The following is a 14,058-nucleotide window of genomic DNA, read 5'->3' on the forward strand; positions in this document are numbered from 1 at the left end:
TTCAGTTCTTCTCCATCAACTTTTCTCACATAAGTACTTATTAATTACATGCTCATCATCAAACAAAATTTTCTGAATGCATAAGCATTTATATAAGTTCCCATCTCAATAAGCTCTACTTCATGAAATTTATGTTCAGGTAGTCACATTACATGTCTGAATCCTTGTAAATAGCATCTTTTCACGGTTTGTTCTTTTTGTCTGTGTGATCACAGTATCCCTGGCATCTGCACACCCTATTCTGCAAACTACAAAAGATGTCTTTTTCTAAGTTTTTTATTTATACCTCTCTAACAACTGTAGACAAAAAACCACAGAAAATAGCAGACCAACAAAACAGAAAATGTTTGTAATCAAATGGCCAAGATTATATATGATCACTATGAGCATAGTGAAACATGTTTGTGGTCCCAGAACTGAGAAATCTAAGGTATGAAGATGGTGAGTTTGTGATCATCCTAGAGTAAATAGTGAGGTGTCTCAAACACTATCATCACTCATATACAACTTCATGAACAAGTATAGAAAATGAGAAGTAGACACTAAGAGGTAAGGAAATGCTTCTAGTACAGGGTTTCACACAGAAGATCACCACATTTCCAGAAGTTCCTCAAGCTTGTTGCTTGCTTTGAAAATAACAGCATGACATTCGAACCTTGTTAATTAGTTTTTTTCCCTTAGACAATCATAATTCTTTGTTTATGAAATACTTTGTCCTCATCACAATTAAACTCCTCCAAAAGATGCTATGTATATAGATAGAGTCACAGTTTCTTTCATGAATATAAGGTTTTCATACTGGAAGTGTAGTTGCTGTTTAAGTGTTTTGTTGATGATTAAATCTAACAAATTAATCACTTAATACCTGAGAATCTTAAAAAGGAATTCTAGACACACACACACACACACAGAGGGGGTGGGGAGAGAGAGAGAGAGAGAGAGAGAGAGAGAGATATTAACACAGTTTCTTGCTCTGTTTGCTGGTGGCATGGCATGGTTCCTTTAAGAGAGATCTTCCTGATTCCATGGTAGGAAAAAATAAAATGCATGGTTTCAAAATTATGGCATCCTGGTTGGCCAGCACAAACAGCTCTAACTCTTTTGGGAGGTCCAGCCGAGGAACACTTAAATGGGATTTGTAAGCAGCATTTTACAAACTGTTTAACGGCTTGATGTAAACCCCCTGCATACTTGGAAATGGGGCAATGTGCATGGCTCTCAAAGAAAGCGAACATGTCTCTGCCAGGTTTTATGGGCAAGCCAAAAGGGAAAAAAAGCCTTAATCCTAATCATGCTATGGATTATCATTTTAAGAAGTGCTCCTGGACAGAAAAGGATTTCAGATAAGCAATAGGACAGATTCAGACATAAAAGACCTCTAAATGAGTCATAGTGTGTTTAAAAAATGTATGTAGGCCTGGGAGATGCAAGAAAGAGTAAAGAGACAGTGAACTGTAATATAAAAGAGTACAGACAGTCATAGATTAAAGGAGTAAAGATAAAATAAATATTAAACCTATAGAAAAAGTAACAGAATAAGAAAAATAAGCCATGTAAAGATGGAATATACACAGGGAGTCTGGATTATGTATATTATTGTGTTTTCTTTGAAATTTTGGCTGTGAAGAGCTAAGTACAGAGAGACAGTTCATTGTATGGGCTGCTAAGATAAACCAACATATATATTTTAAAGGCATTTTGATTTCAGAATTTGAGTCAAAAGAAATACTACTTTAGAAAAGAATTTCTTCTTTGTTTCCAGAGAAGATGAGAGCCTACAGATTCCTTCCAGACTATTGTTGTTTGATGGACCAAGAGCCCCTGAAAGGTTGTCATAACATCCCAAAAATTACTTCACCCAACAAAAAGCAAGAAGCAGTTTGGAGAGAACTAGTCCAAATTCCCAAATATTGTTTATAAATATTTATTTACATTTAAAGGGGGATTTTCTATAGAGATGAGTACTTTGCATTGGTGTGGATCTTTGTTCATTGATACAAACTTAAGAGCAACTTTTATTATATGTATATTTCTGCTCTTGATTAAGGCATTATATTTGAACAACTCATTAGAAAATATAATATATAATTAAGAAATAGATAATAGATAATCATCTATAATAGGCAAGGTTGTAATCATGTTAGTTAGGTTTCCTATATAGAGAGAAATACATTTCAGTTAGACAGCTATTCTTCAAATCTTTCAGAGACCTTTAGAATATGGCATTCAAAATCTTTTAGCAACTTAGGACTTTGGATGACATGAGACACATTTGCTTCTGGCAGCACCAATTACTTCAAGAGGAAGATGGGTGGCATGTAAGAGGTTCCTTGTGGAGTTTGCTGGCCATTTGAATGGGAGACTGCTCTTGCCTGCACTGCTTGATGTTATGCTGTATGAACTGGACTTATAGGACCCACATAGAAATGACTGTTGAAGTTGTGTAAAAAAGGTGAGACAGTTCTTTAGAGTTCTTGCTTCATAAAAGACTCTGCCAGACTTGCTGCTGGACACAGAAGAAAGCAACTAATGAACTTTGCCATTGCAAGGTAGAACAGATCTTCACATTTTCTGCTTCATTGAAAAGTCTGACACATACTATAGGCCAGGCCTGTAGGCTGAAAATTGGATACTCCAATGTTACATAAGAACTTTGGGTAACTGTCCAGACAACAAGATGTGTCTGTCAATTTTAGAGTTTTGGAAGTTGCCTACAATGTACTTCCTGTTTACTTAGGTAATATATTTTTCTGGAGGCTTTGATGGAGTTGAAGAATAGATAGTTATAGTTTTCCTTAGTTATGATAAAAGCTAAAGTAGATATAAATATTGTAACTGTAATTATTGCTTGATACCTGTTTTCTTATATGTAATTTTACTATGTTATAAATTAAAGCTTTCCTTTTTATTTAAACAGAAAAAAACTTGGGTGGGAAATCCTTCTGTTTATGTGTTTCTTTTATTGGTTAATGAATGTAGAAGTTGGCTTGGTCCATGATAGGACAGAGTAGAGCTAGGCAGGGAAAACTAAACTGAATACTGGGAGAAAAAAAAAAAGCAAAATCAGAGATAAGCCAGGGAGCTGCCACTGGAGACAGATATACCAGAACCTTGCTGGTAGGCTATGACCCTCGTGATAAAATATAAAATAATGGAAATGGGTTAAATAAGATCTAAGAGCTACCTAATAAGAAGTTAGACCTAATAGGCCAAGCATTGATTTAATTAATACAGTTTTTGTGTGGCTATTTCTGGTCTGGGCAGCTGGGAACAAATAAGCAGCCTCCAACTACAATCCATTGTTAGTATTCATAGTGGTGACTTTGGGTGTTAATAAATATTCTCAGTTCAGAGTTAAGTTAATATCCTTAAAGCCATCACTGCAGTCAAGCCAACATATATTCATTGTCTCTGAAAATATCTTCTTGTATGATAACAAGTCAGTGCAAAATCACATTGCCCCTGGTCTTTCCCCGAACCCAGTACTTGGAAATCTCCACCTTCCAAACAGCCAAATTGTACTATACTTTTCAACTAGCTTACTGGACATGCTCCAAAAACCCTATAAATCCTGCCCTCTTTACCCATACTACTGTTGTGTCTGTTTCTTCTCAGAGAAAAATCACAATTTGGTGTTTCTCCCCAATAAATCTATCATGTGTGGTTTGTTGTGTGGTGTGACTTTGTGCCATTCCTTGGCTCCTGACTACACTTGAAAGATTGATTGCACTTGAAACCCTTTCCTTTGTGGTGTGACTCAGGCTCTCCTGTCATACCTCTCAGGGTCAGAGCCATATTGGAACCCTGTACTTCATATCCAGTCCACCCATGACAGGTCAACTTCCAGCTCACTGGGGTCATCTACCAGTGGTGATTTGGTAAGTTTCTCCTTTGGTCAGTGTAAGTGCTTCCCTGAGTACATAAATTAATAGAAATGTGTTAATTTAAGGTATAAGATCTATCTAGGAATGTGTCTGAGCTATTGGCCAAACATTTTTGTAATTAATACAGTTTCTGTGTGATTATTCAGGTCTGGGTGGCCAAGAAGCTAAAGTGCAGACTCTCAACATTTGTCAGTTTTCAGTCCTCCCACCACTTGCTCCCTCTCAAGCATGGGACTCTTCTAACTTTCCCCACATGGTCTAACCAGGCCCTAGTTTTCCTTTTCTGTGATGTTTCCCAGTTGGACAACTTGGTCAGTGTATGTGTCCCCTTCTCATTAAGTAAACTGTCTCAACTAGAGACAGTCTTATGTTGCTAATTGCTCTACTTTCATTAGAATTCTAATATATCAACCAATCCTAAAACCTCACCTTCTATGACATTTATATGATTTTTACCAAGAACCTTCTCCATGAGGAGCATAGACCAGTCTGGGAACAGGATAGGGTACATGTGAACAAAATCACACAAAACTAATCAACACTGCCCACCCAACTGGGCTGAGGTGACCCCTAACCAGTATCCTGAATACAATTACAACATTGTTTTAGTGAGAAGTTTATTGCTGTGAAGAGACACTATGACCACCGAAACTCTTTTAAGGAAAACATTTAATAGGAGCTGGCATTTACACTTACAAGTTCAGAAGTCTGCTCTATTATTATAGTGGAAGAAAGCAAGGGGGTATATAGGCAGACACGGTGCTGGAGAAGCTGAGAGTTCTACTTCTGGATTGACTGGCAGCAAGAACAAAAAGTGACAATGGGCCTGACTTGAGCATTTTGAAACTGAAAGCCACCCCAGTGACACAACTTCTCTAACAGGGTCACACCTACTTCAAGAAGACCAAACATCTCAATACTGCTACTCCTTGGTGACCAAGCATTCAAACACGTGTTTATGGGGACCATTCCCCTTCAAATCACCACAAATACCCCTTTATTTTAGCTAGTGATCAATTTAAAAAATTGTCTCATGACTGCCCTTAAAGTAGTAAATTACAAAATATCCAAGAGGCCATCCAGGAAAAAATGACAACCTGTCTCAGTTCCTAAACTGGCTTACAAAGCTCATTTTATAATATAAAAATCTGAACCAGAATTACAAAACCCCAGTCAGAAAACAACTTCTCATGACCTATTTCTCTCAAAGTTTCTCTTACTTTAGGGCCAAACATAAGCATCTTGAAAGGGGGCCCATGACCCCACAGGCAGAAATAAAGTTCTGGCCTTCAAGGTATAAAATTATAAGAGATTAAAGAACCAGAAAACAAAAATTCTAAATGCTGGGTTGATGTAGGATGTCCTTCTGTATATGTGTTGCTTTTATTGGCTAATGAATAAAGCTAATTTGGCTTGTGGCAGGGCAGAATAGAGCTAGGTGGGGGATGTGGGAGTAAAGTGAATTCTGGGAGAAAGAAGGTGGTGTCAGGGAGATGCCATGTAGCCACCAAAGGAGAAAGACATCCATAGCAGTACCAGTAAACCACAAGCCTCATGGTAAAATACAGAATAATAGAAATGGGTTAATTTAAGACATAATGGCTAACTAGAAATATGCTTAAGCTATCGGTCAAGCAGTTTCTGTGCAATTATTTCATGTCTAGGTGGATGGGAATGAACAAGTAGTCTCTGCTTATACTGGGTTCTGCTTCACCCTGTAGTACCCAAACCCTTTACTTTCCTCTACACAATCCCCTCAGAGACTTTTCATTCTCTGTCCTAGACCTCAAGAATGCCTTCTTTTCCATTTCTCTCAACCACCAGACTCAAAATGTCTTTGCCTTTCCTTGGACTGGCCTGCACACTCACATTTCTACCCAACTCACTTGGACCATTTTACCCTAGAGCTTCTGGGACAACCCACATCTATTTGGCAAGGCTTTGGACTCTGGTTTAATTTCTTTGTTACTTGCTGAATCTAAGCTGACACTTCTGCTCTACTAAACTTCCTGTCTGGATGGGGACATAGGGTCTCACCCTCTAAGGTCCAGTTTTTCACCCCTCAGGTTTTTTAACTGGAACTATTACTCTAACTCGCAAGACCATTATCCAAGAAAGAAAACATATAATTCAGTCACTCTCAGTTCTCACAACCAAGGAAGAAGTTCTTCCTAGAATGCTGCTTTCTTATACTCTTGTATTCTCTCTTTCTCACTTCTTGCTCACCCTTGGCCCCCCACATATGCCCCCTCTTTGATCTCATTGCTAAAACTTTTCATAAGCTTCAACAGGCTTTCTTCTAGGTCCCAGCCCAACACCTTCCAAATCTAAGTTGCCCCTTCTTTCTCTATGTTGCAAAGACGGAGTGATATGCCCTTGGGGTCCCAGTTAGTGACTGGGACCCTCATTTATGCCTGTTGAATACTTATCAAAACTATAGGACCATATTACCTAAGGCTTAGCATCTTGTCTATCCACTCTGGCTGCAGCTGAACTCCTTATTAGTGATTCAAAAAAGTTAACCTTTGGGCCACCTACTATTGTTTTCTTTTCTCAATACCAGTCCTATCTCCTAACATACAAAGGCCTCCCAAAAGAGCCTCCTTCCTAAGTTCTCTTCTTTCAGGGAGTATTGATAGAGGATGTCACACTTACTTTTCATCTATCCCCAACTCTCAATATTTCAAACCTTTCCCTGTCAATCCTTGTCAAACTGTGATAGTTTGAATGCTATTTGCCCAGATAGGTTCATAAGAAGTGACATTAATAAAAGGTGTGGCCTTGTTAGAGAAGGTGTGGTATTGTTAGAGCAATTGTGTCTCAATCGACTTCCTATTACCTTCAGATAAAGATGTAAAACTCTCAGCTCCTCCCCAGAGCCATATCTGCCTGTGTGCCACCATGCTTTGACACCATTGCTTTACCACTATGCTAATTGTAGACTAAACTTTGAACTGGATGCCACCTCCAATTACCGTTTTCCCTTTTTAGAGTTTTCATGGTCATGGCTTCTCTTCACAGCAATAAAACCCTAAATCAGATACTCCCCATCTCATGTACGCACTAAGACCCTAGAAGAGCGACTATCTCATTCTACATACATACATGAAGGTGAAGTACCTGAGACCACCTACACCTGGTACACAAACGGCAACTCCTTCCTACCTGAGGGGGTCCAAAAGGGGTGGGATGTACTATTATCTTGGAAATCAAAGTGATAGAGGCAATGCCTTCCCAACCTAGACCACAGATCAACAAGCTAACCCAATAACTCTTACTCCTGCCTTTCCACCAGCAAAGGAACAATCCCTAAATCTCTACATGGATTCCACGTGTGCCCTTCATATCTTTCTCTCACACGCAACCATTTGAAAGAAGCAAGAACTACTAACAAAGGACCACTAACTACTAACCAATAACCAACTCAGACCAAACGATGGCCATGCTAAAGACCTCCCATCTGTAGAAGTTTTCCACTGCTGATGACACCAAACAGACAATTCTGTCATCTCCAAAGGAAACAACTGAGCCAGTGAGGCAACTAGAGTTGCAACTCTTGGAGGCCTGGTGCTGTGGGAAGGTGTATAGCTAGCAACTACCTGCCTAGTGGGGCGTGGCCTCATAGACTACCTGGATGCGGAAGCGCATCTGGCCTCTTCCTCTCTGCTTCTCCCCCTGAACCCTGGTTTTGCTAGTTCGGTTTATTTGGATCTCATCTTTATCCATCGTCCAAGCAGAGAATCCTAATTTGTAAGTTTTACCTATTAATAAATACCTGTATATTTCTTAGTTCTGAGCTAGTGTGGAATTCCTTTTATTAAGCATCTGATCTCTCTGCTATCACTTGGCACCATATCGATTTGAACTTCCTGCCCTCCAGGCTGGAGGTTGAGTCCTCCCACAATCCAGACAGATTTGCTTTCTCCTGAACGGTATTTTTTTTTTTTTTTATAAAATACCCGTCACAAGGGAGTTTGCAGCATGAGAGCTGGAGTGCAGATAGAAGTGCTTTTTGTCAGCCACTGAAAACTCCCAGGAATGACCCTGGGAACCTCCGCTGGAGCTGTGTCACTGACCCCCAGCATTGGGCAGGAGCCGCAATCCCTAGCAGAGCGGCAGGGTGGGTGCCCTGAGGCGAGCTGCGCTGTTTGTCAGCCACTGGAAGATTCCTGGGTTTTTGTTCTCTGTGTATGGAGTTGATTTTCTTCCTCTGTGAATGAAATTGAATTAACTACATCTAACCTTTTGAGAGACTCATTTTTCCCGGTTGTTTAAAAAGTATCAGGGCAGATTTTACTACAGGATCTGTCATGACACCGTTCCGTTGATAAGGTCAAGACTTGGAAACAGCGCCATCTGCTGGTTTACAGGTAAAATAGCAGATTTCGTTTCAAATGGGACTTTTGCCGCACCTTTCGCTGCCCCATGGAAGAACTCACAAGAGGCCTATATGCCTATGGAGATAGCTCAATTTACTGGTTATTAGGTTTCAGTTTTCTTTTCCATATTATATTATTAAGGAAAAATATGGCACTAGTTCACAGGATTAATATACTCGAAAATCAGAGATTATCTGAACAAGTGAATTTTTCCTATCATGGCAAAATTGACTCCATATCTAAGGGTACTAGGAAGTTACCTGAAAGGATCCAGTCTGTTGAATTTGACGTTCAGAAGTCATCACAGAGTTTTGATAAGGTAACAAGCAGAATGTACCTCCAGGATGGCAGTTTACACGATATTCAAGAGCAGTTCAAGGAGGAGATGTTATCTTTGAAGGGAAACATTAAGACCTTGGAATCACAGATGCAGAATGGGGACCAGAATACTGATACCTTAGGGAAATCACTAGAAACATATGCATGTCAGGAGATTCAGGATTTTCAAGAGACAAAGATAAAAAGATTTGCAATGAGCCGGGCGATGGTGGCGCACGCCTTTAATCCCAGCACTCGGGAGGCAGAGGCAGGCGGATCTCTGTGAGTTCGAGACCAGCCTGGTCTACAGAGCTAGTTCCAGGACAGGCTCCAAAACCACAGAGAAACCCTGTCTCGAAAAAACCAAAAAAAAAAAAAAAAAAAAAAAAAAACCAAAAAAAAAAAAAAAAGATTTGCAATGACTGAGGAAATTATTAGAGCTGATGAACAGGACAGGATACAATGTCACCACCAGCTGTCAGAACTGGTTTGCCCAGGGTGTTAGCCTCATACCCTGTAATTTACTCTGACAAAACATCAACTTCTAAAGTCTCAAAGGGAGCCAAAGAGGGTAGATGGATGCCAATAGGAATAAATGGTCTAAAAGAAATTAAGCACGCTGTAGTTACATATGGCTTGCACTTTGCATTTATTAAAGAAATGATAAGGAATTGGGCTTCTAATGTCAGGGCAATCCCCATGATTTCTCTCAGTTAGCATCAGTGGTGTTAGATGATGGACCTTCCTTGATGTTTGGAATTTATTTCAGAGAAGAATCCAAACATATGGAACAGCAAGGAAGAGCAAAAGATGTGGAGATTTCACGGAATCAAATTCTTGGCATAGGTGTGTGTGCTGATCCACAGATCCAAACTCTTTATGACAAAGAAGTATTGCCCCTATGCCACAAAGCAGCCTTGAATGCTTGAGATAGAATACCAGAATCAGCAAAACACCTGATCTGATAATTCATTTAAACAAAACTTTAGATGGTTACAAAGATTTGAATAGTCCCAGAGAATTAACAGCTGAACAGAAAAGGAACTGACAATGGTTGAGGAAAAAATTACAGGAGGCACATGTGGATAGGATGAATCCAAACCCAAATTAGTTGTGTTCTAGTCATATTGCCTTCCAGAATTTCTCCTATAGGAATTTTAATGCAGAGGGAAGATATTATTTTAGAATGGATCTTTTTAACCACATAAACCAAGTAAAAAATTAAAAATTTTGTGAAAAAGGTCTCTGAATTAAATATAAAAGGTAAATTGAGATTTCATCATTTAGAAGGTATAGATCAAGCAGAAATTATAGTGCCTTTCACTACTGATAATAATACAAAACTTTTGGGAAGACAATGAACCATGACAAAGAGCTTGTGCTAATTTTGGGGGGAGAAATTAATAGCAACTATCCCAAAAATGATAAACTTAACCTTATAAAGAGAACTTCTTGGATTCTTCCTCAAATGGTATGTGAGGATCCAATAACTGGAGCTCATGCATTTTATACTGATGATAATAAATCAGGGAAGGCAGGTCAAAAACAGACGAATTGAGTAAGGTGGAACAAAGCCCTTAGACTTCTGTCCAGAAGGCAGAATTATATGCTATTCTTATGTTGCTAAGGGATTTTTAAAAACCTCTTAATATAGCTACTGATTCACAATATGCATAAAGAGTTATCTTGCATATTGAAACCACTGAATTTATATCAGATGACACAGAACTGACTTCATTGTTTATCCAGGTACAAGACATAATCAGGAATAGGCTTTGTCCTATGTACATAACACACATATGATCCCATATGGTTCTGCCAGGTCCTCTAGTGCAAGGTAATGCAGATATCAATCAATTATTGATTGGAAGTGTGTTGCAGGCCTCAGAATTTCATAAAAAAATCACATCAATAGCAAAGGTTTAAAGAAAGAGTTTTCTATTACATGGCAACAAGCTAAGGAGATTATAAAGAGATGCCCTACTTGCTCTTTCTATAATCAAACACTGTTGTCTGCAGGAAGTAACCCAAAAGGTACTCAAAGAATAAAATCTGGCAGATGAATGTGTTCCACTTTATGGAATTTGGTAGATTAAAGTATGCATACCACATCATAGACAAGTATTCAGGTTTTTAATGGGCAACTGCCTTCAGCTCAGAAAAGGCAGATTTGGTTATCACACATTTATTGGAAGTTATGGTTATCATGGGTATACCAGCACAAATAAAGACAGACAATGGTCTGGCATATGTATGTAAAAATTGAAATGTTTTTTTTCTTATTATAATATAAAGCACATTACAGGTATACCAAATAATCCTACAGGTCAGATAAGGAAAGATCTTAGCCTTCTGATTTCTAGGACAGTGAAGAAAATGAGACAGAGACTAGTTTAGCTAATAAAAACTTTCCTCTGTATTCATCAGTACATACACCTTTCTTGTTCAAAACCCAACCTTGCAAGATTGATGGAGGAAGGTCATTGGCTAATAAAGAAACTGCCTTGGCCCATTTGATTGGCCAGCCTTTAGGTAGGTGGAGTAAACAGAATAGAATGCTGGGAGGAAGAGGAAGTAAGCTAAGATGCAGGACAGCTCCTCTCAGATCCAGAAGCGATGAAGCAAGCCGCCAGGTCAGACATGCTGAATGTTTCCTGGTAAGACTGATGCTACACAGATTATTAGAGATGGGTTGATCGGGATATGAGAATTAGCCAGTAAGGGCTAGAGCTAATGGGCCAAGCAGTGTTTAAAAGAATACAGTTTGTGTGTCGTTATTTTGGGGCATAAGCTAGCCAGGCAGCCATGAGCCGGGCTGTGGGAAGAGGCCCGCAGCTCCCCACTACACAAGATCATACAATAAACTGATTTTGATGAACAGGCAAAGTATTATTATTATTGTAAGTGTATATGGATTGTATTCACAGGCACATTTGCTATGGGGTGTGTGTGGGTGTGTGTGTGTGTATGTGTGTGTGTGTGTGTGTAGATCAAAAGACAGCTTTACAGACTAGGGTCTCTCTTCACGCAGGTTCTAGCATTCAACTCTGGTCACCAGGCTTGTACAGCAAGTACATTTGCCCATGGGAACATCTTGCTCTCCCTAACTATTCTATTTTTGATGCTACTATAACTGTTATTTTAAAACATGTGTGTTTTATGTATATGTATCTATTTATTCCTGAGTATATGTAGGCTAAGAAGAGCTGGTGGGGCACAGAAGTGGATCTTGTGGAACTGTTATTACAAATGGATTTGAGGCATGATGTAGGTGCTGGTAACCATACCTACATCCTCTGGAAGAGTAGTAAGTGCTGTTAACTATAAGGTCATTTCTCCAGACCATAATGATAATTTTTTAAGTTTTTTTTGGCTTTATAAATAATAGCATTCAAAATTTTCACCTCTTCCCCTCCTCCCATTTTCCTCCCTTTCCCCCACTCACCCTCACCCTCCAGTCCTAAGAGAGGCAGGGTACTCTGCCCTGTGGGAAGTCCAAGGCCCTTCCCCCTCCATCCAGGCCTAGGAAGGTATGCATCCAAACAGACTAGGCTCCCAAAAAGCCAGTACATGCAATAGAATCAAATCCCAGTGCCATTATCATTGGTTTCTCAGTCTGCTCTCATTGTCAGCCACATTCAAAGAGTCCAATTTGATCACATGCTCGTTCAATCCCAGTCCAGTTGGCCTTGGTGAGCTCCCATTAGAACAATCACACTGTCTCAGTGGGTGGAACAACCCCTTGTGGTCCTGACTTCCTTGCTCATCTTCTCCCTCCTGCTCTTCAACTGGACCTTGGGAGCTCAGTCCAGTGCTCCAATGTGGGTCTCTATTTCTATCTCCATCCATTGCCGTACGGAGGTTCTATGGTGATATTCAAGATATTCATCAGTGTGGCTATGGGACAAGGCCAGTTCAGGCACCCTCTCCTCTACTGCCCAAGAACCTAGCTGAGGACATCCCCGTGGACAGCTGGGAACCCCTCTAGAGCCAAGTCTCTTGCCAACCCTAAAATGGCTCGCTTAATTAAGATGTCTTCTTCCCTGCTCCCATATCCGCCCTTCCCAAGTCTCAACAATCCCATTCCCCCAAAGCTCTCCCCAATCCTTCCCTTCTCCCTTACTTCCAAAACTATAGAAATGACAGAAACAACTGGCTTCCTAGACAGTCACCAAAGGAACCTCTGTAATGTTGGCGTGTCAATCTTTGGCCTAAAGGCCTAGAAAATCTGACAGACTTTTCTCTAAATCAGAAATTTTGAAAGACTGCCCTACCTATCTTGGCCAATTTAGCAGATGGTTACTTTGTGTCCTACTTGTCCGATTTGTACAGTGTACTGTCAGCAGTAGGGACAAGAGTAGTTTCTTTACCCAATGATGAAATTTTCACACAAGGAAAGCAAACTCCACATGTGGGTTCTTAGAAACCTATCATCTTCACAATTCCATCCTTCTGCTCAGTGAACATTTTCTGTGCCTGGAAATTCTACCCAGCTATTAGCCATTTAGCATTTTATTAAACCAATCACAGTGACATATCTTCACACAGTGTAAAGGGCTTTTTGCACAACAGATGGGCATCGAAGAATCTGAAATGTGGGAGATTCACTAGTGAGAAACAGAGGATGCTGGATTTATGATCTTGAGAAGAGGTAACAAGTCACATGGCAGAACATAGCTTAACAAAACTGAGCTAAGTTTTAGAACAAGTTGGGAACAAATCTAAGCTAAGGTCAATATTTCATAATTAATAAAAGGTCTCTGCATATATATATATGCATATGTATATATATCAGGCACCACATAGGTGCAGTTTCCACCTAGGGTAGAAGAAGGCATGGGCTACTCTTGAATTCAGTTACATTTCTTTCTTATACACTGTTTTTTCTCTATAACTCATGAAATTTAGTGAAGGGACTCTAGCCAGCTTGAGCCTGGCAAATGGCTTTAGCAGGCCTTGTTAGTCTTCTATTCCATCTGCCTTGCTAAGAAACACTGTTAGATTACATTTCTAAAGCTAGCCATGAAGGTCCATTCCCTTATTTGGCCATGTCCTCCTTCTGAGACTGACTACCAATGTCCAGTTATCAAAGTATTGAAGTCAAGCCATCAAAAGCCCTCTTTGGCCTGCCTAGTTAACACGTCCAATTAAAACCGAGCACTTAATCCTAACACTGAGTTTTTCATTTATAAACTCCATTTGTCTGTGAGCCACGTCTGTCTCCTATCTATCTGGATCTAGTCTTTTGTCTCTTATTCATTCATTTTGTCCCTCTGGGGCACACAAATATCTTTTGTGCTGAGAATTTGATTTTCGTGTATCCAGAGCTGAAACTGTTCCCTTCATTTAATATGCTGCATTTGTTGTGGTTGTTGTTGAAAATATATTTTAATTGCTGTTGGTTTTCTCTTGTGGTCAGTTACTCTACAGTTCTATGATTACAAGATACAAAAGAACTTGTAATACATGGAGCAGAG

This window comes from Chionomys nivalis, chromosome 1 (genome assembly GCF_950005125.1).
Source record: "Chionomys nivalis chromosome 1, mChiNiv1.1, whole genome shotgun sequence".
In the NCBI taxonomy this organism is placed as follows: Eukaryota; Metazoa; Chordata; class Mammalia; order Rodentia; family Cricetidae; genus Chionomys; species Chionomys nivalis.